The sequence below is a fragment of the Phacochoerus africanus genome, chromosome 8 (genome assembly GCF_016906955.1).
Source record: "Phacochoerus africanus isolate WHEZ1 chromosome 8, ROS_Pafr_v1, whole genome shotgun sequence".
Classification (NCBI taxonomy): Eukaryota; Metazoa; Chordata; class Mammalia; order Artiodactyla; family Suidae; genus Phacochoerus; species Phacochoerus africanus.
The window spans coordinates 149,652,815-149,679,655 of NC_062551.1; the positions used below are offsets into that span (position 1 = coordinate 149,652,815).

At 48.3% G+C, this 26,841-nt stretch overlaps 1 protein-coding gene across 3 annotated transcripts in view; it reads left to right on the top strand.

Moving 5' to 3' along the window:
• Window positions 1-2,152: 2,152 nt before the first annotated feature.
• The window catches only part of KANK4 (KN motif and ankyrin repeat domains 4), a 73,729-nt gene continuing 49,040 nt past the window's right edge, over window positions 2,153-26,841 (top strand). For all 3 annotated transcript variants that reach the window (XM_047788840.1, XM_047788838.1, XM_047788841.1), the window contains exon 1: window positions 2,153-2,378. The gene's annotated coding sequence lies outside the window, so the exon portion shown is untranslated. The remainder of the gene's footprint in view (window positions 2,379-26,841) is intronic.

A 26,841-nucleotide genomic window follows, 5' to 3' on the forward strand; every position in this document is an offset into this window, starting at 1 on the left:
AGATCCTTAACCCACTGTGCCACGCTAGGAATAGAACCTGCATCTCAGCACTCCCAAGACACTGCCAATCCCATTGTGCCACAGGGGGAACTCGAGCCAGCTGCCCCAATTCAGACCTTGCTTTCTCTGACTCAGCTTTAGCTTCAAGACAGCTTCATCTCTGAGTCATCAGCCTGAGCTTTCGAGGACAGCAGTCTGGCACTCCCGCTGCATCTTCCTAGGAAAGGTGCTATGTCTCCACACCCCAGTGCCAGCCTCATGCCTAACTTGGCTCGCAATGCCTGGAAACCAAGAAACAAGTTCTTAATGAGATCAGAGGATACAGAGAGAAAAGGCTCCAGGATCAGGAATCAGAATGCCTAGCTTTCAGTTCCAGCTCTAACAATTAGCTTATGCAACCTTGAGCTGGTCACGGAAACCTCCAGAACTGGGGTTTCCTCTTCCATAAAATGGACATAGTAACCCATGCTGGGTCCATCCTGCAGAGGCAACAGGAGGCCCAAATGAAACAGTGTGAAGTACCTTAAATTCAAGGGCACAAACCTCTGCTCCATGGGCTGGATCTGTTCCATAAACTAGTTTCATTTGGCTTGAACAATGTTGACTTATATATCAAGAGCTTAGCATTTTTAAAATGAGTTATCAGCAAATTGGGAAACTTTGGAGTTCCTGTTGTGGCTCAGCAGGTTAAGAACCCGACATAGTGTCTGTGAGGATGCAGGTTCAATCCCCGGCCTTGCTCAGTGGGTTAAGGATCTGGCATTGCCACAAGCTGCGGTGTAGGCCGCAGATGCAGCTGGGATCCAGTATTGCTGTGGCTGTGGTGTAGGCTGGTAGCTGCAGGTCCGATTCAACACCTAGCCTGGGAACTTCCATGCGTCACAGGTGTGGCCATCAAAAGAAACAAACAAAAACAAATTGGGAAAATTCATCTGGGTATCTGGATTTATAGTTTCTCTTGAAAAATGGCAAAAATTGATGAGAGTTGGGTAGCAGCAGCCCTTTCTTTCACGTGGGCAGGAGCCTGGAGCTGCCCTTAGGCTAACCGCAGGCCCCACCACTCCTTACTATTCCCAGTACTGAGGCCAAGACGCTGTGCCATTTATTGTTGCTCTAGGACCATTGATTTGCTTCTAATGGAGCCCTAGTAGACGCAAAATCATTATAATGATTTGACGTTTCCATCGAAATGGGAAAATGAAAGTCCCAGGAGTGTCCCTTGCTCCAAATGATCTTCCTCCTCCACAGTCTCAATGTCAAAAATGAAACCCCTTTGTTTAGACTTTACAGGGCACCAGTGAATCCTTAGAAACGTGCTCACAGTGACTCAGAGCTGGAGTCTGGAGTCCCACAGGCTCCTCTGCATTCTACCCCTCCCCATGCCTAATAATAAATTGGGGCGGTACCAGCTCTTTTCTCCTATGGTTTATTGTTCACTGTATGGCACTTAGTGAGCTGGTCATTCCAGGTAAGGGACTGAAATGCAAATATTTTGAACTGATAAAAGGCATTGTGGGAGGTGAAAGGTGAAAGTGTGAAGCGAAAGACTCAGTGGGGCTAAAGCAACGGCTGGGAAGCAAAACCAACCAACCAACCAATCAACCAACCAACCAGAAAGCAAATGGAAAAAGAAATACCTTAGGAAAGAGAAAAGAAAAGTTCGGTGACACCCGCCCCTGCTTCCACCTCTGCAATGTGAAAATCCCGGGGGCGATGTACTTTAGCTCCGGGCACTTGGACTCCGTTACCCAGACGGGGTTCTAGTCCTGGCTTGGGCAACTCATTACCGCCTGTGACGGTGTCTTTCCATCCATAAGAGGATAGAAATGCCCCAACATTTACTTACTGTTGTAGAAAAGAGGAACTAAGATAAATGCGTATGAAGGCACTTTGGAAATCTGAAAAGCGCTACACACAGAATTAGGAGTTTTCAGGTCTCTTTTCAAAAAGTTTTTTCTTCCCGACTCCGTCCAAAAGCTTTTTGGATTTGGCGAGGCTAAGACCCTCCCCTCGGTTTCGCAATGCCGCCCCTTCCTACACACCAAAGCCCGCGCCGCGTCAGGAGTCTTTTTTTCCCCTGGCGAAGGCGGGGACTCGGGTGGTGTTGGCAGCCGGCGACGCCGGGCGCAGCTTCGGCGGCCCGCGCCTGGCCAGTCCCGCAGCGGCCACGGTGGGTGTGCCCCGCGGGGTGTGCGCCCGGCGCCCAGGCCGAGCCCGCCGGCGAGAGGGCGCCTAAGGGGGTGCGTGCCCCGGACGACGAGGGTGCGCCAGCCTGGGGGAGCGCGCACTGGATAGGGACTGTGCACCCGGAGGCTGCGTGCGCCCCGAAGCCCCAGGCACAGCCGGCGCCCCCAGCTGGACTCCCGCGGCTCGCCAAGGTAAGGCGCTCGGCCACCACCCCGGCTCTGCCCACAGCGGCCCGGCGCGACCCTGATCTTGGCCCCAGCGCTCGTCCCCTCTCCTCTGCCGCTCGCCTCGCCCCCTCCCCGCGTCGCATCGCCGGCTCCCCTAAGGTAGACGCTGCGGCAGTCTGGGCCAACCCGGCGCCCCTGCCTGGGGTCCGCGAGCGCGCGGGGAGGGGGCTGCCCAAGGGCGGGCACCACTCGCCTTCCGCCTCTCCTGCTCCCCGCGCCCCAATGTCGGGACCGAGGAGACCGGTGGGGAGCGGGAGGCCGCGCTGTCCTTGCGGCTTGGATGGTGCAGCCCCCGCCCAGCGCCTCCGAGCCCAGCGCTGCGGTCCGGGATGCGGCTTGCGGGACTGGGGCGCCCTGCCGCTGGCTCCCAGGACTACCTGGAATCGAGCTCTTGGTCTCCTTTCTTCCGTAAAAGCCTGCCCCCTGTTCCTACCCTAGTACCCCTCGGCCCCTGGCTGAACTTTCCAGCGCTGCTCCTGGGCCACGACCTTGGGTGGAGGCAGTGGGGCCTCTTGCGGGGCTGGGTGCGCTGGCCTCCGCCCCGCCAAGGGCACATTGCAGAGCCTGCACACCACTTGGTGAGATGTCCCCACCTCTCATCGCTCCCCTTGAGGTCAAACTTTTGACCCCAAGTACTTTGTCCCAGCAGAGTGGCCAGTTACTTAGCATGGGATTTGGAAAGTCGAGCCCCATGGTCTGAATTTGCACTTGCCCTGAGCATCTGCCAAAGCTGCAGGAACCAACAACCCTTTTAGTGCCCAAGGGCCCTTGGGTTCTGGCTTGGAGGACTAGGAGGAGGTATTTTCCAGGAGAGGGAGGAGGGAATTCCTCCTTCTGCCTGAGGCTGACCCCCCCCCCCCCCCCCCCCGGAAGCCTGAGCAACGTCCTACCGATCAAGTAGGATCAAGGGAGGATCAGATGCTCAGTGAGGGGGTTGAGGTTTGGGGAGAAAGCATCTTGAACATGATTCCTACTGACCTGCCTGGGTAAAGCAGATATGGATTCCCTTAGAGCCTTTCAAGACAGGACACAGGAGAACACAGAGCTACACACTGGGACCAGAGGCAGAGTTCCCTCTGATACTGCCTTTTCACATTCAGTCCTGCTGCCCATGTCCACACCTCCTCCTCACTGGACCATAATGTGAGTTATGGGGAATGTTGAAAGGCAGTGACAATGCGGAATGGTTCAGGGCCCACATCAGCCTTTCCTTCAATCAACAAATACTTGTTCTGTACCAGGTACCCTGCAAGGTAGTGGGCTATGGAAATGAACAAAACTGGCATTGTCTGACCGCATGGAGCTTGTGGCCAAGACTGACTTGAATCAAATCCCTCAAATAAATATAGAGTTATGAATGGTGCTGACTTTTTTGAAAGGCAAGGAAAAGGCGCTATGAGACTCCATGATATACAGTAGTCACTGGTCTGGAAGGCTGATACGAAGTAACTTGTTGAACAGGGTGGAAAGAGCCTTCTTGGCAGAAGGAACAGCATGTGAGAGGGCCCTGAGGCAAGTAGCAGAGTCCTTTAGAGGGACTGAAAGACTGTTGACCAAGTGATGCCCAGGAGCCCACATGGGCATGTGCCTTTACTTCTGCATCCTATTGTCTGGGCCAGTCTGTACCTTCCTTTCTCAGCCACGGTGGTGGGTAGTTGGGGTCCCCCTGGCTGGGAGAGAAGGGGAGACTGACATGCCAGTGTGGGACTCACCCCCTACGTGTGCACCCCCTACGTGTCCATCAGCACCTTGGTCAGACAGCCCATGAGCACTCGAGGTGCCAAAAGGCAGGGGTCCTCTTCTCCAGTTGTTCCCTGTTGCCCACTGTGCTCACAACTGATCAAGGCTTCTGTCAAAATCTGGGACGATCCATACTGGGTGTGGTGGGTCTAGTCATCCTAGACTTTTAAAACTGGAATGAACGCATTGTCTACAATATAAAATTTTTTAGAGTGGCTTACATGGCATTTCCTAATCTGGGTCCTGCTTATCTTTCTAGCCTCATTTCTGGCTTCCACCTCTTCCTCCCACTCTGCCTCCCTCACTGAGCATCTTCTATGTTCTACTCACAGTTACCCTTCAAGCAGTTCCTGGAACACGCACTGCCTTTGCACACGCTGCTCTTTCACGCTAAAATACTTTTCCTACCTGTTCACCTAGTGAATGCACACTCAGCTTTCTCTCTTTCTTTCCTCCTTTCTTTCTTTCCTTCCTTCCTTCCTTCCTTTCTTTCCTTCCTTCCTTTCTTTCCTTCCTTCCTTCTTTCTTTTCTTTCTTTCCTTCCTTCCTTCCTTCCTCCTTCCTTCCTTCCTTCCTTCCTTCCTTCCTTCCTTCCTTTCTTTCTTTCTTTCCTTCCTTCTTTCTTTTCTTTCTTTTTCCTTCCTTCCTTCCTTCCTACCTTCCTTCCTTCCTTCCTTCTTGTCTTTTTAGGGCCACACCCACGGCATATGGAGGTTCCCAGGCTACGGGTCTAATTGGAGCTGTAGCTGCTGGCCTATGCACAGCCACAGCAAACCATGCTCCAAGCCATGTCTGCGACCTACACCACAGCTCATGGCAATGCTGGATCCTTAACCCACTGAGTGAGCCAGGGATCCAACCTGCATCCTCATAGATACTAGTCTAGATTCACTTCTTCTGAGCGACAACAGGAACCTCCTCAGCTTTCAACATTAATATTTAAGGTTCCCCCATGACTCTGAAGGTCTTTCCGGACCAGAGTCAAATTCTCTCTCTTCTGTGTTTCCAAAACTCCAGGAAAGACTCCTGTCACAGTGAGTGTAAATGGACGGCACTGAGCATCATAAAGGCAGGACTCTCCTGTCGTATTTGTGTCTCAAATACCCAGCACAGAGAAGGACCCAGAGAAGGTGCTAAGTAAATGCATATTGGAGTCAAACTGTCTAGTCTAGTTTCTTAACTTTTTATGGGGGGTGGGGAGTGTTACATATATCTTTGAGATTCTGATGAAAATTATGAATATTCTCTCCAAATGCATTTCACCTCAAATACCGTGCACATAATATCACATGGTTCACAGCCCTCTCCCTGCATTGACCCCACTTTCTTTTTTCTTTTTTTTTTTTTTTTTTTTGCTATTTCTTGGGCCGCTCCCGAGGCATATGGAGGTTCCCAGGCTAGGGGTCGAATCGGAGCTGTAGCCACCAGCCAACGCCAGAGCCACAGCAATGCAGGATCCGAGCCGCGTCTGCAACCTATACCACAGCTCACGGCAACTCCGGATCCTTAACCCACTGAGCAAGGGCAGGGACCGAACCCGCAACCTCATGGTTCCTAGTCGGATTCATTAACCACTGCGCCACGACGGGAACTCCCTGACCCCACTTTCCAGAACTTTGGACTTTAATTTTATAGGAAACAGAGGCCCAATGAGGTGCAGTAACCACCTGCAGCTGGCCAAGTACATGGAACTCCCCCCACCCCACCCAAACACCCCCCCCAACCCCCCCAGCTCCTGAATCTCAGTCCAGGGCTCCTTCCCACTCTCCCTTCTTCACTTAGCCAAGTAGCCTCTTTTTGTCCCTGGCTCCTTGTGAAGGCCACTGCTCATGGCTGGAAGATGGATATCTTGGTTTTGCTTCAGTTCAGTAGCAGCCTTAGGTGTGACAGGGAGACAAATCTTGTTATGGGCAGAGTTGACAATTAGGAAGACAGATGGGCCATCTCCCTGGCCTGTTCCCTGCCCCTTGCCTGTGGTGTTATTACATCTGTTTTAGCTGGAGGAGGGTCACGTGTGCTTCACAGTTGTCCTCTGGGCCCCGGGTTGAGCCAGGCGGGCCAGGTTTGGAAATGCTCTGGATGGGACCTTTGAAATCAGGGGCCCAGCTCTTGGCCTTGTCAAAGGCTTCTTCCCCGCAGACCAGACTAGGGGAAGGCATGGAGAGAATGGGGCTCTTACCACTTGCTCCTGGACCTCTTGCCTGCCTCCCTCCTGCTTTCTGCAGCTGGCTACCTACTTCGGGCAGCTGGGCCATGCAGTGCCTTCTTAGCTGCAGATCCAGATCTTCGATGATTCAGTAATGCACGCATTCATCAAAACATCATTGGGTCTTTGATTTGTACCAGGCACTGTGCTGATTCCAGTTCATAAGGAAGGGTCACAGAGTGTGAGCTAGTGATACATGGTTCTGCGCTCTCGAGGGAGAAGGAAGAGGTAGCTTTTTACATCTAATTCCTCGGGAGGCGTGGTAGGGAGGACAGTTAGGACAGCTAAGAATGTGCTCGATTTTAAAACATGATCTTGGAGTTCCTGCTGTGGCTCCGTGGGTTAAGCACCGACATGGTGTCTGTGAGGATGCAGGTTGGATCCCTGGCCTCACCCAGTGGGTTAAGGATCCGGCATTGCTGCAAGCTGTGGAGCACTCCTAGATGCAACTTGGATCCAGTGTTGCTGTGGCTGTGGTGTAGGCTGGAGCCGGAGCTCTGATTCAGCCCTTAGCCTGGGAACTTCCATGTGCCACAGGCGCAGCCCTAAAAAGAAAAAAAAAAATTTTTTTAAAGAAAAAAACCCCACAGAACCTTGATCTCATGCAAGTTATACCATCTCCCAGGGGAACTAAATTTTCCTAACTGTAAAATGGGTTTCCTCACAGTCTTTTCTTGCCTGTCTCTGGGCTGTCGTGTGGATACAGTTACCCCATTTCAGTTGGCAGGTCCATTCACTTCTGTATGTGAAACAGGAGCAGTACAGTACAGTAACAGGGTCCATGTGTGGCAAGCCTTGGCATAGTCTATGCCTCCAGTCTTCCTAGGGATAGTTACAGTCAGAATCCCCGATGTGTAGATGGGGAAAGGGAGGTTCAGAGACGTTATGTGACTTGCTCAGGGATATGGAACTCGTAAATGATAAAACTGGGACTGACAGAGCTCTCTGTCTCTGGAGGTCAGACAGCTGACCACTTTGTGCTATTCTGTGGCAGAATCCATGGGAAGGGGCCTGGGCTCGGAAGTCCGCTTCTAACCAGCTGTGTGATTTACGGCTGGACCACTAACCTCTCTGTGCTTCAGCATGCGGATCTTCCAGACCCCGAGTTTAGACCGAGAGGCTTTTAATAGGCCTTTCTGTGATGTTTCCAGTTTACAATGGATAATATTTCAAAGTAGGATTAAAGGAAAGATGAGCATAGGCTTGTGGCAGTTAGTTTCCCTGATAAAACAAATGCTGCCCTAAGGTTTCAAGGAGATGGTTAATGTGATATGCAGGCAGTTATGGATTGGTGGTGTCTGAAGAAGCCAGCTAAATGTTCCTTCTCAAGGAAAAGAAGTCTGTTTTCGAAAGGAATGCCTCACTGTCTTGCCAGGTCTCTGAGGCCTGGGCCCTGTCCCTCATCTAGCTTTCTGGGGACATAGGCATTGTGGGAGAAGCCACAAATCCTGATTCCCTTCCTCTTCTCTGATTTTTCCCCAAAGCAAAATTAACTTATTGTCTGGATTTGTGTGTGTGTGTGTGTGTGTGTATTTTTTTTAATTTGGTGGTGGCTCTCCCCCCACTGTGTGGAAGGTTCGATCCTTTGTGTCTCCTTCGCTATGTTTATGCATTTCTAGTTTGTTGCTCTGACGTCAAGTGACAAGGGGGAGAGAAATATGACATTGGGGATAATTTGCTCCATGCAAAGATAAAAGAGCAGACTTTGGTGCCGCTTCTCCTCCACAGCCTGCTTTCTGCTTAGAAGCCAGAGATGCTGGCTCTCAGTGAAATCGATTTTGATTTTCATAGCAGGGCACCAGACAGCAGGGCTGAGTGTTTCCAGGTGCTATGGTTATCGGCTGGTCCTTACCACCCCACTCCCATCTGCTTTGGAAAATGTAGCCGTTCTGCAATGGGGGAAAGGTTTACAAGACAAAAAAAATGTCAAGTTGGGTGGTGGCTGAGTGTAGCCTGGTCAGGGTCTATACTTCTTAGGTGTAAACCGAGTGTGTGTAGCAGGGGGCCGTGTCATCAGTGATGGCTGAGTGTTTTTCAGAGATAATTTTCATGTATCATGTGTGTGATTTTAAAATCAGAAATAATAGGAGTTCCCGTCGTGGCTTAGTGGTTAATGAATCTGACTAGAAACCATGAGGTTTTGGGTTTGATCCCCAGCCTTGCTCAGTGGGTTAAGGATTTGGTGTTGCCGTGAGCTGCGGTGTAGGTCACAGACGTGGCTCGGATCTCGCATTGCTGTGGCTGTGGTGTAGGCCGGTGGCTACAGCTCCGATTTGACCCCTGGCCTGGGAACCTCCATACGCCACAGGAGCGGCCCTAGAAAAGGCAAAAAGACAAAAAATAAAATAAATAAATAAAATAAAATAAAAACAGAAATAATAAAGGCCATCAAAGCCATCATCTCTCTCTTCATCAAAAAAGGATTCCTAGCCCTGGGGGCCCAAGCAAGTAACTCACGTTTCTTGAACTTCATCTTCCTCATCTGCACGTGCTGTTGGTGATACTGACGGTGCAGGGCTCTTCTGATTTTGAAAACGGAGACTCCCTCAAGCTGATTCTAATGAAGAGAGTGAGCAGCCCTAAAATGCAGTATTGGCATCTAAGCAGAGGCCTGGAAGGGGGCCAGGCATCCACGAGATGGGGGGAGAGGGTTCTGAGTTCAAGGTTATTTCACCAGTGAAAGGTGGTCTTGGCTGTGAGAGCCACTGGCTCAACTCAGCACCTGCCTGCCCCACCCCTACTATCCCAGGAACCTCACCTTCATCTGACTTCAAGTTCCAGAGAGGTTCTTGCTGTCGGAGCTTGGTTCTCTGGAAGCTGGGGCCAGTCTCTGTTCAGCTTTGGCCAATCAGAGGGGAGGGGAGGCCAGAGGAGGGTCATATGTAGAGAACTTGACCTTGGAAGCAGGAAGGGCTGTGGGTGGAGATTCCTTGAGAAAGAGACAAAAGTGAGCTAGAATTCAGGAAAACGCCCAGCATAGATACTTTCTGAGTTACGAAGGACCTAATAGAGACTCTTACCTGTGGGTTAATAACCTGAAGGGGCTCATGTGTAGAATTCAGAGGAATCTGTGAACTTGGGTGGGGGGAAAAAAAAAATCTGTTTAGCATCTTCTTCGATTATGAATGTAGGCAGCAAACCGCAGTGTATTTGCAGTCCCTCCAACACTGTCATCAGTAGAAATCACAGATATTTTCATATCACATTTCAGCTGCCATAGATATCTGGATCTATGATTTATGCCCATCACAGCTTTGAAATTACAGCAGTTATTATACCTGCTGCTAGAGCTTATTATTTAATGTGTTAATACGGAACAGATACTGCTGTATTACACATTCATTTTTTACAAAAATCATTATATTTCAGTGTAATTGGTTTTCTTTATAGTCATGCTAAGTATTTTACTTTATATATTCTAAAACGTTTCGAGAAAGGGTCCCTGGGCTTAATCAGTCTGCTGAAGGGGTTCATGGCATGAAAAGGGTTAACACTCCTGGCCGAAAATCAGTAAGCTTTAATTCCCAATTTCCCACCCTCCCTAACCCTAATCTTTCATATATCCATCTATCTCTGTCTAATTAGTGCAAGACATTCTTCAGCAGTAGTAAATTTCATTTAATAGTTTGGCAAATTTGCAAAAGCACATAATTTGTGGTTTGGGTAGAAGGTTTTTAATATATATCAAGAGGTAAATTTACAAATTGCAGGCACACACTGGCAACCAGTTTGGTAATTTCTATCAGCCCGCAAACCCACCAGCCCCTGCGTTGACTGCCTATCCCATAGAAGCCAGTCCATTGAAACAGCCACAGAATGGACAATTTAGTTCTTGAGAGGTTAAGGAGCTTGTGTAGACTAAGTGATGAATCACTTGATCAAATGCAAGCTCGAATCCTGGGAAGGAAGAGAAGCATGGGAGAGAATAGCTTTGAAGTGGCTTTTGAAATGGCCGGAATGCAAAAGAGGCTGAATGGAGGAGGGAGGGGGTTGGGGAGGAAGTGGTGGGACCAGATGTTGACTTTGAGGAGGAAGCCTGGAGAGAGGAAACCCTCCCTCCATCCCAGCAACATGAGAATAGTGGTTGGGGAGTTCCCACTGTGGCAAAGCAAAACGAATCCGACTAGGAACCATGAGGTTGCAGGTTCAATCCCTGGCCTCGCTCAGTGGGTTAAGGATCCGGAGTTGCCTTGAGCCCGGTCGCAGACATGGCTTGGATCTGGTGTTGCTGTGGCTGTAATGTAGGCCGGCAGCTGTAGCTCCAACTCGACCCCTAGCCTGGGAACCTCCGTATGCCGCCAGTGTAGCCCTAAAAAGACAAAAGACAAAAGACAAAAAAAAAAAAAAGAAAGAATAGTGGTTGGTTTTTTGCTATCTTTTACCAGCCGCTTACCATGTACAAGACACTATGCTAAACCCTTTCAATACAGCACTGATTTAATCTTCACCAATTGCCCAGTAAGTAAGACTGATATCATTCTCATTGTGTTGGTGAGTAAAGTGAAGCTCCAAGGGGCAAACAACTGGCTCCAGGTCACAGAGGTATTAAATGGTGGAGCCAGGAGCTCAGTCCAGATCTGCCTGCTTCCAGAACCTTGTACTCTTAAACACCACTTATAGGCGACCACAGGAGAGTCTGTTTGGAAAAGCTATGGCTGCCGATTTGTTGCGCTAAGAAGGTACTCTCCATTCCTGTCTCCTCATCCTTCTCTCGAGCCTTTTGGATGTTCTCACTCCTCCTTTGGTCCCCTCTCCACCCTGAATCCACTCCCAAGGACCCATGCTACAGGAGTTAGGACAGGATAAAAATTCAGAGTGAAACCTGTGGGATCAGGCAGAACTGGGTCCCACCTCTGGCTCTGTCTCCTGGCTCTGGCCAGGCTAAGCCTCGGTTCTCCTCTCTGTGAAATGGAGGTACTGTTTCATCCTTCCTTAAATGTGCACATCCTCTCTCTAGTGCTTCATTTTAGGTAAATGCCTCCACTCTCTGCTTAGAGCGGCGATGGCTTCCATCTTCTTCATGCATGAGTTGCTCTAGGAGGGCTTCCTTGAGGCCCCAGAACCTGGCCTGTGATGGGCAGGCATCACTCCTCTTAGCAGAGAATCTGTGCATGTTACTTGTGAGGCTGTCCCCTCTGGGTGTAAGCGCCCCTCCTTGTCCTCGCGCTTGGTGCAGCCCTGGTGGGGACGCCTTTTCCGTAGAACCTGGATAAAAGCAAATGAACCGTGTCCTTCAATCTCCTTTTCAGGACCCCATTGCCCATCCTTGGTACCTGTTCTAGGAGCTTGTCATTAGGAAACCTCACTGGCTACCTAGATTCTCCTTGCTTCTCATCTCACTGATGAGGCTACCAAGGACCAGCAAGGGCAGGTGGTGGGCTCTGGTGGCCCATGGGTGTGTAACTGGGCTGGAATGAGAGCCCAGGCCTCTTGCACGGGCACCTGGCCTGGCCCTGACACTGATGCTGGAAGTGTCTCTTCCACACTGGTCAGCAGGCTGGTATTTGGGGACAAGGGGACATTTGTGGAGCACCTGGAATCATGTGTTTCTGCAGCTGCCCACTTGCCCCACTCTTGTGCCTGCCTCAGGACTGGCCTTCTGACCTAATCTTCTCTCTCATTCTGCCCCCGTACCCTGCGCTTTGCCAGCTGCTGAATGGAGTCCCGTGTGAGCCAGGCCCGTGGGAGGCCGCCTTCGGGTGATGCCTGGTGGTGCCAAAGGCCCTTGCCCTAAGAACTCTGCCCACTGGCAGGGCTGAGGCCTGAAATTCCTGGCGTTAGAGTCATTTCATTCCTTTGGATTACTCTGTCTTCTCCAGAGAGCTGTTGTTAAAATGCAAATATGTTCCTCTGAAGGGTAACCTGTTAGCCCACTACTGTGGCCATGGAAAAGCAAAATGCCCTGCGTTTTGGTTCAGTCACAGGACTGCCCTGCCGCCCAGTTTCTTATCTGTAAAATGGAGATAATAAGAGATTGCATTGCGGGGTTACCCCAAGCATGAAATGAAATCGTGGATATCAAGCATTGGACGTGTAAGAAACAGTCGATAAAATTGGCTTTTGATTTTTTTCTTTATAAGGCAGAAGGATTATTTGATCACTTCTCTAGCTGGTTCTTATTAGTTTGTTTGGTTTTTCAAAGTCTTTTGTTTTAATGTCGCCTCCTCTCAAGATTACTTTTCTAATTATAAATTGGTTTTGACCTTCATTTTCTTACTTTTAAAATGGGACAAAAGATCCTACCTTACTGGTTTGTTGAGGATTTACTGAGCTAAAGTGCTGACTGCCCAAGGCTCTCACCCAGAGCCTGCTCTTCTGAGTTATCCTGGAGCTGGGGACTGGCAGCCTCTGGGGGCTTGGGGGACGTTCTAGGTGGGTCACTGGGGAGGAGATGGAGGAGGAGGAGGGAGGAGGAAGGGGAAATGAGGAGGACCCTGCTTCCTCCGCCCCGGCTGCTTGGATGGGGAGTCTGGGTAGGAGAGGACCTGGGGATTCTCTCTGGTCCTGGGAGAAGGTGGACCCTGTGACCTTTCCCCGGATCGTTTGCCTCCTAGGCCAGTGCTCCGAGGTTCTGAATCCCCTGGAGGAGTGGAATCCTTGGCCTCCCTCCTGGTGTGACTTTGATGGTGTGGTGGTGCAGAGGATAGGGTTTTGCGTCTCCCTTTGATTGCACAGTGGGTGTCACCGGGTGATGTAAACGGCTCCTTTGTTTTGGTTTTTGGGTTTTTTTTTTTTTTAGGTCTTTTTGTCTTTTTAGGGCCACACCCACAGCATATGGAGGTGCCCAGGCTAGGGGTCCAATCAGAGCTGTAGCTACACCACAGCCATAGGAACATGGGATCCGACCTGTGTCTGCAACCTGCACCACAGCTCACAGCAGTGCCAGATCCTTAATACACTGAGTGAGGCCAGGGTTCGAATCGGTGTCCTCATGGATGCTAGCTGGGCTCACTAACCACTGAGCCACGACGTGAACTCCATAAACGGCTCCTTTGAGAGGCCAGTTGGACTTCTGGAAACATCAACCTAGGCTAGACTCTCTGCAGTTTTTCCAGAGGCCGGGATGGTTCTCTTTGGCTTGGGCCAGAGAAGAAGCTTGGCCCAGCCTCCTGGGCTGTGAATCAGGGTAGGTGGATATGTGGGGGGCAGTGTTACAGGTGTTTTTCAGTCACTCCCCAGAGCAGGGTTCTCTCAAAACAAAACAGAACACAAAACACTCCATTCCCCCTTGTCTGCCCAGGGCAGTGAGAATTGTTGGCAGCCCTTCTCCGTGCCCGGGCCTTCTCCTGTGTGCTTTTCTGCCAGCCTCTGGGGAAGATGCATCCCCACCCCACCATCATTCATCATAACCAAAGTTATCCTTCCAGAGCAGAGCCTGACCGATGCAGACAACCACTTTCCTTAGAGCTGGAGACCAGGAACGAAGAGTGGCAGATGAATGCTAGTTCCTGGGGCCCCAAAGCCAAGCAGCAACCTGCCATGTGCCTGTCCCACTCTGGGGGTGGGGCAGAAAGGGTGCGATGGGAGTCTTCCCAGTTATCTGCTTTGGGACTGGAGCACCAAAGAGCCAGCATCCATTCTAGCGCAGAAGTGGGGCTTTATACCTGTCGGCTCTGACTATCCTTTCTTTCCTCTTTCCCTCTTTCCCCTTTCCCTCCATCATTCCTTTCCTCCCTTCTTTCCTGCCATCCAATAAATACTGACTGATTACTTGCTCTGGGCCAGGTCCTGGGCTAGAAAAGGAGTGTCCAGTTCAACAGAGAGAGAGAATCAGATGCTGATGACAGGACAGTTTGATGTGTGTATTGACAGGCATTCTTATAGGACCTGTCAGAACCCAGAATTGGGGCTGGGGGGTCACCCATCCTGACCAGTGTGTGGAGAAGGGGAAGACCCCCGTAGTGAAGCATCTTGAGGGTTGAGTAGGACTCACCAGCTGGAGGAAGAAGGAGCAGGATTAGGATTCTGTGCATCGGGAGCAGAAGGAAGTCCAGAGGATGCATAGCTATGGCATATATGAGAGTTCCAAAGGATCACTTTTTCACTGAGTTTTGGTTCTCTCTCCTGTAAAATAAGAATAGTACCAAAGTCATAGCTGGCACACACAAAACCTCATTTTTTCTCAATTTATTTTATTTTTTTACCAGACCAGTGTGGTCTTTTTAGGGCCACACTCACAGCATATGGAGGTTCCCAGGCTAGGGATCTAATTGGAGCTGTAGCCACCGGCCTACACCACAGCCACAGCAACGCCAGATCCAAGCCACGTCTGCGACCTACACCACAGCTCATGGCAACACCGGATCCTTGACCCACTGAGCACGGCCAGGGATCAAACCCATAACCTCAGAGTTCCTAGTCGGATTCGTTTCCACTGTGCCACGATGGGAAATCCCAGAAAGATTTTTTTTTTCTTTTCTTTTTTATTATTATTATTTTTAACAGTTATTTCCCCAATACAAATTTTTTTTCCTACTGTACAGCATGGTGACCCAGTTACACATACATGTACACATTCTATTTTTGCACATTATCACCCTCCATCATAAGTGACTAGACATAGTTCCCAGGGCTACACAGCCAGAAAGATTTCATATGAAGAAATAATGGCAATGAGAAGTGGCATGTGCAAAGTGCTGGAGTTAGGGGACGTCTGATGGAGGGGATGGAGCTTTTTGGAGGGTGGACAGTATTAACTGAGGTTGATATTTGAGAAGGATTAGGGCGAGTTGGCACAATTTGAGCAGATCCTTGCAGGATGGGAAAGACTCTGGTGGAAAAGACAGAAAAGGGCATCCTAAAGGGGTCGGTGCGGCGTGAGCAAAGGCACAGGTGTGTTCAGGCACAGGATGAGGTGTGGTAGCATTTGTTAGGGACAGAAGAGGTGGGGATGAGACTGGAAAGGTGGGCTGAGACCACTTTGATGCCTAACTAGGGGGCACACAGGAGACATTTTGTCTGTGTGTGTGTTTTGTACAGCATTAAAAAAAAAAGAGAGAGAGAGAGAAAGAAAAGAGTTAAGTCAATATTAAAAGATCAGATTTTACATAAATCTGCATTCCCGATGTCATTCGAAAAAAAAAATCAGGTCTGGCAACACGAGCCTTGAATTAATTCCCACGTGGCCAGAGGTGAGTGGCCAGAAGACCTGGCCAGAAGGTGAGTGGTGGACATTCAGGATGTCCCTGCAGCCCACCGTCACAGGTTGCATCTCTACCTGGCCAATTAAGCTTGAATACTCTCCACCACTCAAATCACTCTTGAGTTAATACAGTATGTTCAGAAAGCTCCAAATAAGATGCTAATGCATTACAAGGGAGGAGAAAGAAAATTCTAAACCATTAACATTTTGGTTCCTTTATTAGATTCGGGAATGAATTTTACAACTCCTTGGGGAAATTTTAATTGTGGACTCGCAGTAAGGTGGCGAAAATGGGATGCTTGATGCATGCTGACTTGAGAAGGAAACTCCAGGAAGTGAAGGGTGGGAGGGGACGCCTGGAAAGCTGGAGTTGAGGGGCCCTGCGGTGAGTCATTGGATCCACTGGTCTACACCATGGAGTCTTTGCTAGGGATGGACACCCACACACCTGTCCTGGACGAATCTTTACTGCACTGAAAGACATTTACCACCTTATTTTAGTAACCTTTTTGGCTTAAAAAGTTGGACTCTTGAAGGACAAGGTGAAATTCATGTGGTTTTTTGATAAAAAAACTAATGGAAAAGAGATAATTTCTTCTACTTTTTCAATAACTTTTGGAGTGTCTGTGAGCAGGTGGTCTTTATAATTTGAAATACTCAACAACACCTACTGGAAATTTTGTATTAATAAGTTATTAAAAATATTATACCAGTTAGTAGCAAAGCCTATGAAGGAGAAAACTCTACAAACTGTCAAGAATTGGTAGTTAGAGAATGGGAGAGTTTAGACTGTATTATTCTAGATTTGGCACAATATCTATATGAGATCTAACTATATCTTTGTATAGATCTAGATATATTCACATATATATCTGGAGAGAAAAAATTTTTTTTTAATAAAAATGAAGTTTCCTGGACTTCCCGTCATAGCTCAGTGGTAACGAATCCAACTAGTATCCATGAGGACACAGGTTCAATCCCTGGCCTTGCTCAGTGGGTTAAGGATCCAGGGTTGCCATGAGCTGTGATGTAGGTTGTAGATGATGCTTGGATCTGGCATTGCTGTGGCTGTGGTGCAGGCTGGCAGCTGCAACTCTAATTCAACCCCTAGCCTGGGAACTTCCTTACGCCGCGGGCGTGGCCCTAAAAAGACAAAAAATAAAAGAGAGAAGAGAGGTTCTGCTACGTTTTTCTCCTAATGCTCCATCTTGAACATATTACAGATCATTCCATCACCTCTAGGCCTAAAGAGAGTAAGAGCTGGTTTTGAGTTCCCTCTGTGCTCCTCTGAGCTTCCGTTCTCTGCTCTATAAAATAGAGGTAATGATTCCTTCCTTCAAAGGTTAGGATGAGAGTTAACTAGAATGCAAATGTGCTCAGCACAGCTTATTGGATATTGGGTGATCAGAGCCCATCACACCATCGAGAAAATGTCTTTCATTCCTTGGATTCCTCATCCTCCACCCTTTGCCCCCTTGGGAGAGGACGGATGGGAAGTTGTGGGGAATGAGGCTGAGTCTGGGGTGAATCACAATGTTTCATAATGGAGTTTAAAATCCTCCTTTCAGTGTGGAGTCATGTTAAAATCTGAAGCAGCTCATTAACAGATGCCGTCGGATTTTGTTTAGGACACTGTCTCTGGGCTCACTTTTATTTATTCAGCTGCAGGAGGATGCCTGAAGCCAGGTATATGGATAGGAAGGCTGTGACCTGGGCCTGCCCTTCGTGGGGGCGCTCTCTTGCCAGTGGGGGAAAGCCAGCCCCTTTGAGTACAAGGGGGAGTCGTACCTTATCTTTGCAAAAGGCATCCCCTCCTGCTACTGATGTTCCCTTTTCCACTTCTCTCCTTCCCTTCTGCCTTTAGATGACCATATGCTTTTTCATTTGTATCACACATTTTTCACAAAGACCTCTTACTCTCGTTATCTTATTGAACCCTCGGACAAGTCAATAGGTTTCAGTCCGTACAACGTGACAGGTGAAGCAGCAGAGACCCAGAGGACAACTCACGCAGCAAAAAGTGGACAGATCTGGATGTCTTGGCTTGCAAGCCATGCGAGTCGTGCTGTATCATGTTCCCTCCTTTTCTAACTGTTGGCAGGAAGCTCCTGAGAGTGAGGGCTGTGGGAGGGGCCCTCATTCTGGCCAGTGGGGAAGCCTTTCTGGAATGCCTGAGGTGGTTGGGCTTGGTGTGCTGGGAGGGACTGGTGAGACCAGATAAAGGGATGGGTTTGGAGGTCATCCCAAGGTCAGTGGAGGGGTGGTGCAGAGCTGGGGAGAATGGGCTGGTGCAGAGCCTAGACACCAAAGGGGAGGCCAACCTTTGTCACCATTGGTAGGTTGGTGGGTGTTTCCAACATTCGGTATCATTTTTGATGTTTGCCCCCCCCCCTTTTTTTTGCCTCAATCAGTAGCACACCATAAAATCCTCTTCCTGTTTCCCACAGAGGACCCCTCTCCTAATTCAGCTCGCATCTCCCTCACCCTCTATAATCACATCCAACAAATCAAAACCTATCTATTCTGTTTAGAGCTATTCAGATACACTCATATGCTTAAACGAGCATACTGGCTGGATACATTTATTTAGCTCATGTTTAATATCACAGTAGCCTTATGGACCAGCTCTTCCCAACAGAAATATAATGTGGGAGTTCCCGTCGTGGCGCAGTGGTTAGCGAATCCGACTAGGAACCATGAGGTTGCGGGTTCGGTCCCTGCCCTTGCTCAGTGGGTTAAGGATCCGGCGTTGCCGTGAGCTGTGGTGCAGGTTGCAGACGCGGCTCGGATCCCGCGTTGCTGTGGCTCTGGCGTCGGCCAGTGGCTACAGCTCCGATTTGACCCCTAGCCTGGGAACCTCCATATGCCTCGGGAGCGGCCCAAGAAATAGCAAAAAAAAAAAAAAAAAAGAGAAACATAATGTGAGTCACATTTAAAACCTATAATGGAAGAGAAACAATATATGTTTTTTTCCAGATTCCTTCCGTGTACCTGAAACTAATACAACATTGAACATCAACTACACTTCCATAAAAAAAAGTTAAAAATAAAATAAAATGTTTAGCAGCACAATGTGTACAACCCTGTGAGGAGGAAATTGTGTTTTTCCTGTTTTATATATGTGGACACTGGGGGTGTGGGGGGGAGTTCAGGGAATTTGCTAGACGTACACTGGTAAGTGGCAGAGCTGGAATTTTGGCTCAAGCCCGCCTTACTCCGAAGCCCACACCCCTAATCTTTAGGCTTTTCTGTCTTTAGCCATTCCAGCACCAGATTGCACTCTTTTTAGAATTGAATCCATATTGTGTTTGTACTGAACACATCCTTCTGTGCCTACGTTGCTTGTATGTTGGTGTCCTAGTCTCCCTGCTCTTACCCAGGTTCATCACTGGTTTATTTCAGAGTCTACGCCTTGACCCTTAGTGTTAGCACTTGAAAGCCTTGATCGAACCCAGTTCTCCACTGTGAAGCACCAGAGCCCAGAAGTAGGGATATGCACACGTCTTCAGAGAGGGCATATGTTTCCCTTTTTCCAGCCTCAGTCTCCCCATCTGTAAAATGAGAGAGTTGCACCAGTTAATTGCAAGAGCCTGCCTCCCTCTCATGCTCTGTGGACCTGTTTCATGGTTCTGCTTTCCTGGGGTCTACTGTATGCTCGGCACAGGACAGATGCTATGGACAATGCAGAGAGCACAAGAGGCATTGCCCTGGCTGTCAAGGAGCTGACAAAAGTACTCTGGAAGACAAGCCAACACTCAAGAAACTTCCAACAGTATAAGATGTTATGTCATCATGCCTGCAATCTCAGAGTATATACATTCGTGATGGTTCAATAAAGGAGAAGAAAAGTTACTGTTCTCTTAAAAGCAAAAAAAAAAACAAAACAAAAACAAACAAAAACAAAAAAAACCCCCAAAAAACAAACAAACAAAAAACAAAACACAAAAGGAACAATTAGTGAAAAGCATTAAGTCTGATCAGATTTCTTGTCAGATTTTCTACTCTTCCCTCTCAAAATCATTCTGTAAATATTTACTGTCTACTAATGGGCCAGGCTCTGGGGACACTCACACCCTCATTGCAGCCAGAGCTGTACCAAAACCCAGCTTTCATCTGCTGAAGAACATTTGTGGGTTTCCTAATCTCCACGGAATAAAATGAGCTGATCTCCAGCTCCTGACTTCACCCTCTGGCCACCCCCAAACCCCATCTCCAGCCCTACATGCTAGGCCTGGTGCACTGGTCCTTCCTCAAGCCCACTGAACATGTTTTCATCTCTAGGCTAGAGGACTGCTTTCCTAGTCTGCCTAGTGAACTTCTATTCATCCTTCAAAGCCCAGCTCAGATACCAGACTGATTCTTTCGTGGCCATTGGTTGTGCCTTTGCTCACCCCTGTGACACCATATGTCCTTATTTAGGTTGCTGCCTCCTGTTTTGAACCATGAGGGGTTTTTGGTTTTGGGGTTTTTTTTGGTTTTGGTTTTTTTGTTTGTTTGTTTTTTTGTTTTTGGTCTTTCTAAGGACACTTCCACAGTATGTGGAAGTTTCCAGGCTAGGGGTCAAATTGGTGCTGCAGCTGCTGGCTTACCCCACAGCCACGGCAACACAGGATCCAAGCTGCATCTGCAGCCTACACCACAGCTCATGGCAACGCCAGATCCTTGATTCACTGAGCAAGGCCAGGGATCAAACCCACATTCTCATGGGTACTAGTCAGGTTTGTTACTGCTGAGCCACAATGGGAACTCTGAACCATGAATTTTTAAAAGGGTCTTTTTTTTTTTATAATTATTCAGTGAATTTTACTGCATTTATAGTTGTACAACAATCATCACAACCAAATTTTATAGCATTTCCATCTTGAACCCTCAGTGCATCCCGCCACCCCCCAACCTGTCTCCTTTGGAAACCATAAATTTTTCAAAGTCTGTGAGTCAGTATCTGTTCTGCGAAGAAGTTCCTTGTGTCCTTTAAAAGGGCCTTAATTCCCTGTCTTCTTCCTCCATGAAGCCACAGAACCTAGCCCTGGGCCTGCACAATGGTTTCTGATGAATGACTGAACACCATCCATAGAGGCTGATCTTTGAACAGGAAGGCTCCCTTTCCTTCTCTCAAGCTGCTGGGCTGTTAAACCCATGCCTTGTGGCCTGCGAAGGCGACTGGATGGTGGAGAAAGCATCATTGCTTCCTGTCTCCACACAGCAGTGGGGACACCCCGCCACAAGAACCTCGCTGTGGCCCTGGAGGGGGACTTTTCAAAGCAGCGGCTGCTGACACTGCACCCAGCAGAGAGCTGTGGTTGAAGGAGGCATCTGTGTTGGGCTTGGCGGCGGGGGGGTGCTGGGGAGGCTTTGTGCTCCGGAGCACAAGCGGGTGAGTATGTCCGGCAGCCTCTGGGCTGCGCACACCCGCCAAGGGGCTGGGCCCCCAACGCCTCCTGGCCTGGGAAGAGAAGGAAGCATTGTGTGCGCTGGCCGCGCTCCAAGGGAAATATTCCTGTTGCTCTTCTATTTTGAACTGCTCCCTTTTTAATGAAGAAAAATCCAGAAGTGAACATCTCTCTCCCACGCCAATACATCCTGCCCACCCATTCCAAATCAGTTGCCTCTAAAATATTAATTAATCTATGAGTCCATCAATTCATTTGTGTCACGGCTCTATCTTCAAGGAGCAGTGCTAAGGGCCAGCAGAGTACTGGGGACAAGGCCGACAGCCCTCGTCCTTCTGAGGCTCCAGTCTTGATTGCTGAGCATCCAAATCCTTGTGGAGTCTGGTGCAGCCCTTCTCTAGGGCCCAGTGTCCCTCTGCAGCTCAGCATTCCCATCTCGAGGCCTCCATCTGCACCTGCTGGTCCTCCACCTGCGCCTGCCAGTCCTCCACCTCTACGACCTGGTTCTGTATTTTGTCCCCTCCTGGAGCCACGTGTTATCAGCCCATTAGCCTTCCTTCCATCCAGGCCTTGCAGGCAGGTGTGGACAGCACCATGCCTCCGTCTGGGTGGTTAGAAACTTAGGCAGGAAAGTCGGAATTCAAGCCCAGCCTTTGCCTTTCACTCTCTTGGACCAAGTGACTTGTGACTTGGACCAAGTTCCTAAAGCTCTCTGGGCCTCGGCTTCCTAATCTGCAAAACGGAACAAATGACACCTGGCCTTGCACACAGAGCCACTGGGAGGAGGAGGTGGTCATGGGCTACCTGGCACCAGGCCTATCCTGCCACATGGCAGCTGGCAATTAAAAATAACCCAACAATGAACAACGATTGCGCACTTAACTATTCTCATCCTTCCCTTAGAAAGAACAGCAATCACGGCTTCTGTTTGAGTGTTTTCTACAAGCCAAGTGCTGTGTTAAGACCAGGCATGTCGCCATCAGAACAGCCTCTAAAGTGTGTAGTACTTTCTTATACCCTTTCTTAACTGAGGAAACTGGCTCAGAGTTAGAGTGATGTGGCCAAGGTCACACAGCTTGCAAGCAGTGGAGCTAGGAATTGTGCCGAGGGCAGCTGGATGCCTTCCCATCCCTTCCCAATCAGACAGACACCCATCACGGGCCTGGCTTCTCGGTACCCGGACTGGCAGCATCAGCATCTCTGAGTTTGTTGGAAATGCAAATTCTCAGGCCCCCCCCACATCCACGGAGTCAGCATCTGCATTTCAGTAAGACCTTCAGATGAACTGGTCAGAATGGCCACCATCAAAAAAGTCTACAATCAATAAATGCTGGAGAGGGTGTGAAGAAAAGGGAGCCCTCCTACACTGCTGGTGGGAATATAAATTGGTACAACTACTATGGAAAACAATACAGAGGTTCCTCAGAAAACTAAAAATAGAATTACCATATGATCCAGCAATCCTACTCCTAGGTGTATATCTGGAGAAAACCATATTTCAGAAAGATACATGCACCCCAGTGTTCATTGCAGCACTATTTACAATAGCCGAGATATGGAAGCAACCGAAATGTCCATCGACAGAGGAATGCATTAAGAAGATGTGGTACATACAGGAGTTCCCGTCGTGGCTTAGTAGTTAATGAATCCGACTAGGAACCATGAGGTTGTGGGTTCAATCCCTGGTCTTGCTCAGTGGGTTAAGGATCCAGCGTTGCCGTGAGCTGTGGTGTAGGCTGCAGACACGGCTCGGATCCCGAGTTGCTGTGGCTCTGGCGTAGGCCAGTGGCTATGGCTCCGATTCGACCCCTAGCCTGGGAACCTCCATATGCCGCGGGAAGCGGCCCAAGAAATGGCAAAAATACAAAAAAATAAATAAATAAAAGATGTGTTACATACATACAATAGGATATTACTCAGCCATAAAAAGTGAAATAATGCCATTTGCAGCAACATGAATTATCATACTGACTGAAGTAAGTCAGACTGAAACAAATATCATAGGGTATTTGTTATATGTGGGAATCTAAAAAAATGATACAAGTGAACCTATTTACAAAACAGAAACAGACTCACAGACTTTGAAAACAAACTTATAGCTACCAAAGGGGAAAGACTGGGGGAGGGATGTATGGCGGTTTGAGACTGACAAATGTACACTTTTGTGTATGGAATATGTATATATATGAATCACTTTGCTGTACAGCAGAAGTTAACACAACATTGTAAATCAAATACACTCCAATAAAAAATTTTTTAAAAAGATCTTCAAGTGATGTATACGCATAATACAGTGTGAGAAGCACTGAACTATAATTTACAAAGTGTCCTTTAAAGTAAATGAGAGCAACTTCTCAAACTATAGCGTGCCTGAAAATAACCTGCAGGGCTCGTTAAAACACCCATTTCTGCCCCAGAGAGTCTGCTTTTGTATCCATTCCTCGTTCCATTCTTATCTATTGCCTTTTCTTCATGGCTCCTCAGAGGAGGTGTAGTGAATATGAGTGGGGTCCAGGCAAACTTCTGGCCCCACCTTGGCCCGAGGCTGCTCATGGCTTATATCTGCGGAGCCATTAAGGTAAATCTGGGCTGGATCTGGGTCCTGCACTGAGTCACTGGCAGCAGCGTCCCTCTGCTTTGGGGAAACTGCCCCCCTGGCAGGGAGGCACACCCCTCTCTTGAGTTATGTGAGGAAGGAGCCATGGACTCATGCATCAGCCAGTCCAACCAGCCCCCCAGCACCCCCCTCCACCCAGCCCAGTGAACAACAAAGAGAGGAAATTAATTTGTAAAATCCTGACAATACATCTTTCTAGTGGACATTTTGGCAGAGCGATAGATCTGCAAAGAGCATTTTCCCTAAAACTGATATCTGTGTAACTTAACTGCTGCTATCTGGTTAAATAGCAATTAAACACCTCAAGACTCCTTGAAACTTTCAAAGATCATGTGGAAAGTAATTGTGTTGTATCGATTAAATAATTTTAAGTTAATCAGAAAGTCACTGCATTTCTTAGTCTATTCCTTTGCAAATAAATTTATTTTATTTATAGACCTAGCGCACCTCCTCTCATCGTGTTTATATGTTAATACCCATCTGATATTCAATTAGCATGGCTGGTGATGGAATTTAACTCATCTTTGGCTAAATCCTCCTATATGGTTTCTTCTCTTTCTGTCCTAACTCCACTAGTCACTCACTTCGTAGACAGCTGCAGAACCAGTAGCTGAAAGGCAGAGAACCCTGTGGTTAAGAGCTCCATCTCTAGAGTGAGACACACTTCAATCTGAATTCCAGCCCTGCAACTTCCTAGCTTTGCCCTCTGAGCCTAGCGTCTGGGAAAGGATATAATTAATACCTCCTTAATATGATCATTGTAAAATTAAATGTTAGCATTATACAATATTGGATAGGGTCTGGCTAACAATACAATTATTATTATAGCAAATATGAGTATTCGCTACTATGATGATGAAGATGCCTCAGTTTTCTAATCTGTAAAATGGGTACAACGGGATAAAACATAAACACAGGAGTATTCAAAACTTCTTTGCCTGGTGAGCCTTCAAGTAATTCCCTTCTAAGAAAATCTCTGGCATGCCTTGCTTGGCTGTTGCCCCTCCATTATTATGCTGACTGGGGTCAGCCAGTGATGAAGAAGCCAATGGACAAATGGAGCCAATATTGGGCTTGTGATGAGGATAGAGCGAGACTGGCAGAGGCTGGGTGAGTAGATGCCAGAGGTGAGGGACGTGAGCGAGTGAAGAGCCAGGTGGAAGAGTTCGCAGAAGGGATGTTGGGGAACAGAGCGCATTGCTCCTGGAGCAGTTGCTTTGCTGGAAATAGAGGCTGAGAAGCGCAGGAATAGGAAAGAACATTTTAAGACTTGCGCTTTGTGCTAAGAATGCACTTCCCCTTTCGTGTTTTCTCTAGAGACTGCAGTGAAGCTTTGGATTGCCTCCAATTCATTCTTTTCCTATTTAACTGCTCTTTCTTTGAACTCAACTCTGAGCTAAGGCCGGGCCATGAGGTGGCCACCTCTACCGCATTTCAAGGTGAAGGGCTGAGCGAGGACGAGTAAAGGACTCAGTACGGAATGAGTACTTAACTGACCTTTGCAACTCTGCCCATCGCTGTGCACCATACTAAGCCTGTAGCCAGAAGCTGCAAGCAAAGGTCACCAATAGGAATGTGAGCAGTTTGCTGGCTCTCTTTACCAACATCACACTATTATCCCGCATTTAAACTGGGGAGAGCCCTTCTTGTCTTACTGCCTCTCTTTGGCTCATCGCAGGTGTCTGACCCACATCATGTATGCCTGCTCCTCTTTCTTTTCTTTTTTCTTTTCTTTTCCTTTTTTCTTTTCTTTTCCCTTTCTTTCTTTCTTTCTTCTTTCTTTCTTTCTTTCTTTCTTTCTTTCTTTCTTTCTTTCTTTCTTTCTTTCTTTCTTTCTTTCTTTCTTTCTTTCTTTCCTTTCTTTCTTTCTCTTTTCTTTTCTTTTCTTTTCTTTTTCTTTCTTTCTTTTCTTTCTCTCTCTCTTTCTTTTGCCGCACCTGAGGCATATGGAGGTTCCCAGGCTAGGGGTCACAGCAATGTGACCAGGCACAGCAATGTGAGATCTGAGCCACTGAGCTGCGTCTGCCACCTACACCACAGCTCACGGCAACGCTGTATCCTTAACCCACTGAGCAAGGCCAGGGATCGAACCCACAACATCATGGTTCCTAGTTGGACTCGTTTCTGCTGCACCATGACGGGAACTCCCCCACTTCTTTTTAGACTGTGTTTGTTAGAGGGCCAGGGGAGTCTTGTGAAATAATAATAAAAGCTTCCCAACTTGCCTGAAAAGTCTGGAAACATCTCTGCCTCCATCCAGGTGTCTGCAGATGGTACTTATCAGGTTCAATTTGGTTTAACTGACTTCCCTGTGCCAAGAAAAATCTTCCTCCCAACCCAGAAGGCAGATGCCACAGCCCACGCAAGCCCTAAAGTGTCTGCACCTGCAGCCGTGTTCCGAAGCCAGGCTGATGCCTGTGGAGGCTTCCGCTGGACTTTGACCAGGACCCTGATGCTGGGAGCGGGGGCTTCACAAGAGGGTGGGTTCAGGGGCACCCCACTGCAGAGGGTGTGGATGTGGCCTTAAGATGCTTTTACTGAAGTGACCCTGGAGGGAGGACATGAGGCTGAATTCCTGTTTCCTGAGTTGTGGTTCCCAGGCTCTTTGGACTGTGTCCCAGTTTGGCCAAGCAAAAGACCTTGTGGCCCACCAAGCCCACTGATTCCCACTTTGCAGTAAGAAAGAATTTGGTCACAACAAAGGATAAAGGGGAAGAGGAAAATCATCAAAATGGTCACGCAGCAAATCCTCAGGTCGGAACAGTCCACAGAAACTCCAAAAAAGCAATTCTCCAAGTAATGTAAATTAATGGAATAGAGCAATTAAAAACGGAGCCAATGCTGATGCTGCATCGTAGCAGTCAAGGGTCACAGTTGCAAACAACAGAACCGATTCTACAAGCTTATGTAAAAGAGGAATTTGTTAAAGGGTGTCGAGTCACTCTACCGCCCTCCTGTGAATCGCTTGCCTGCAGCCCTTCCTTTTCCAGGGCACCTTCTTCCAATCTGAGCTCTGGACTGCATGCCTCTGCCTGCTGGGTGCAGGTCCCACAATTGGGTCTTAGCTATAAAGGAGGCTGGCACTGTAAATTTTCTTTTCAACCTTGGGGAGGTGAGCCTAAGGGAGGAAATAACCCAGACATAGGAAGGGTGTTCACGTGATGCTGGGTAGCCCCCAAAACGCAACTAATGCCTTTTTTAGTAATAACAAAGCACCCTTCCTGAGAATTGCAAGAACTCCAGCTCTTCGCCTGCCTGCATACATCCTAGTTTTGTAGTGTTGTTTACTGATGGATGGAGGTCACACTTTTTTCGTAGAACAGAGAATTAAT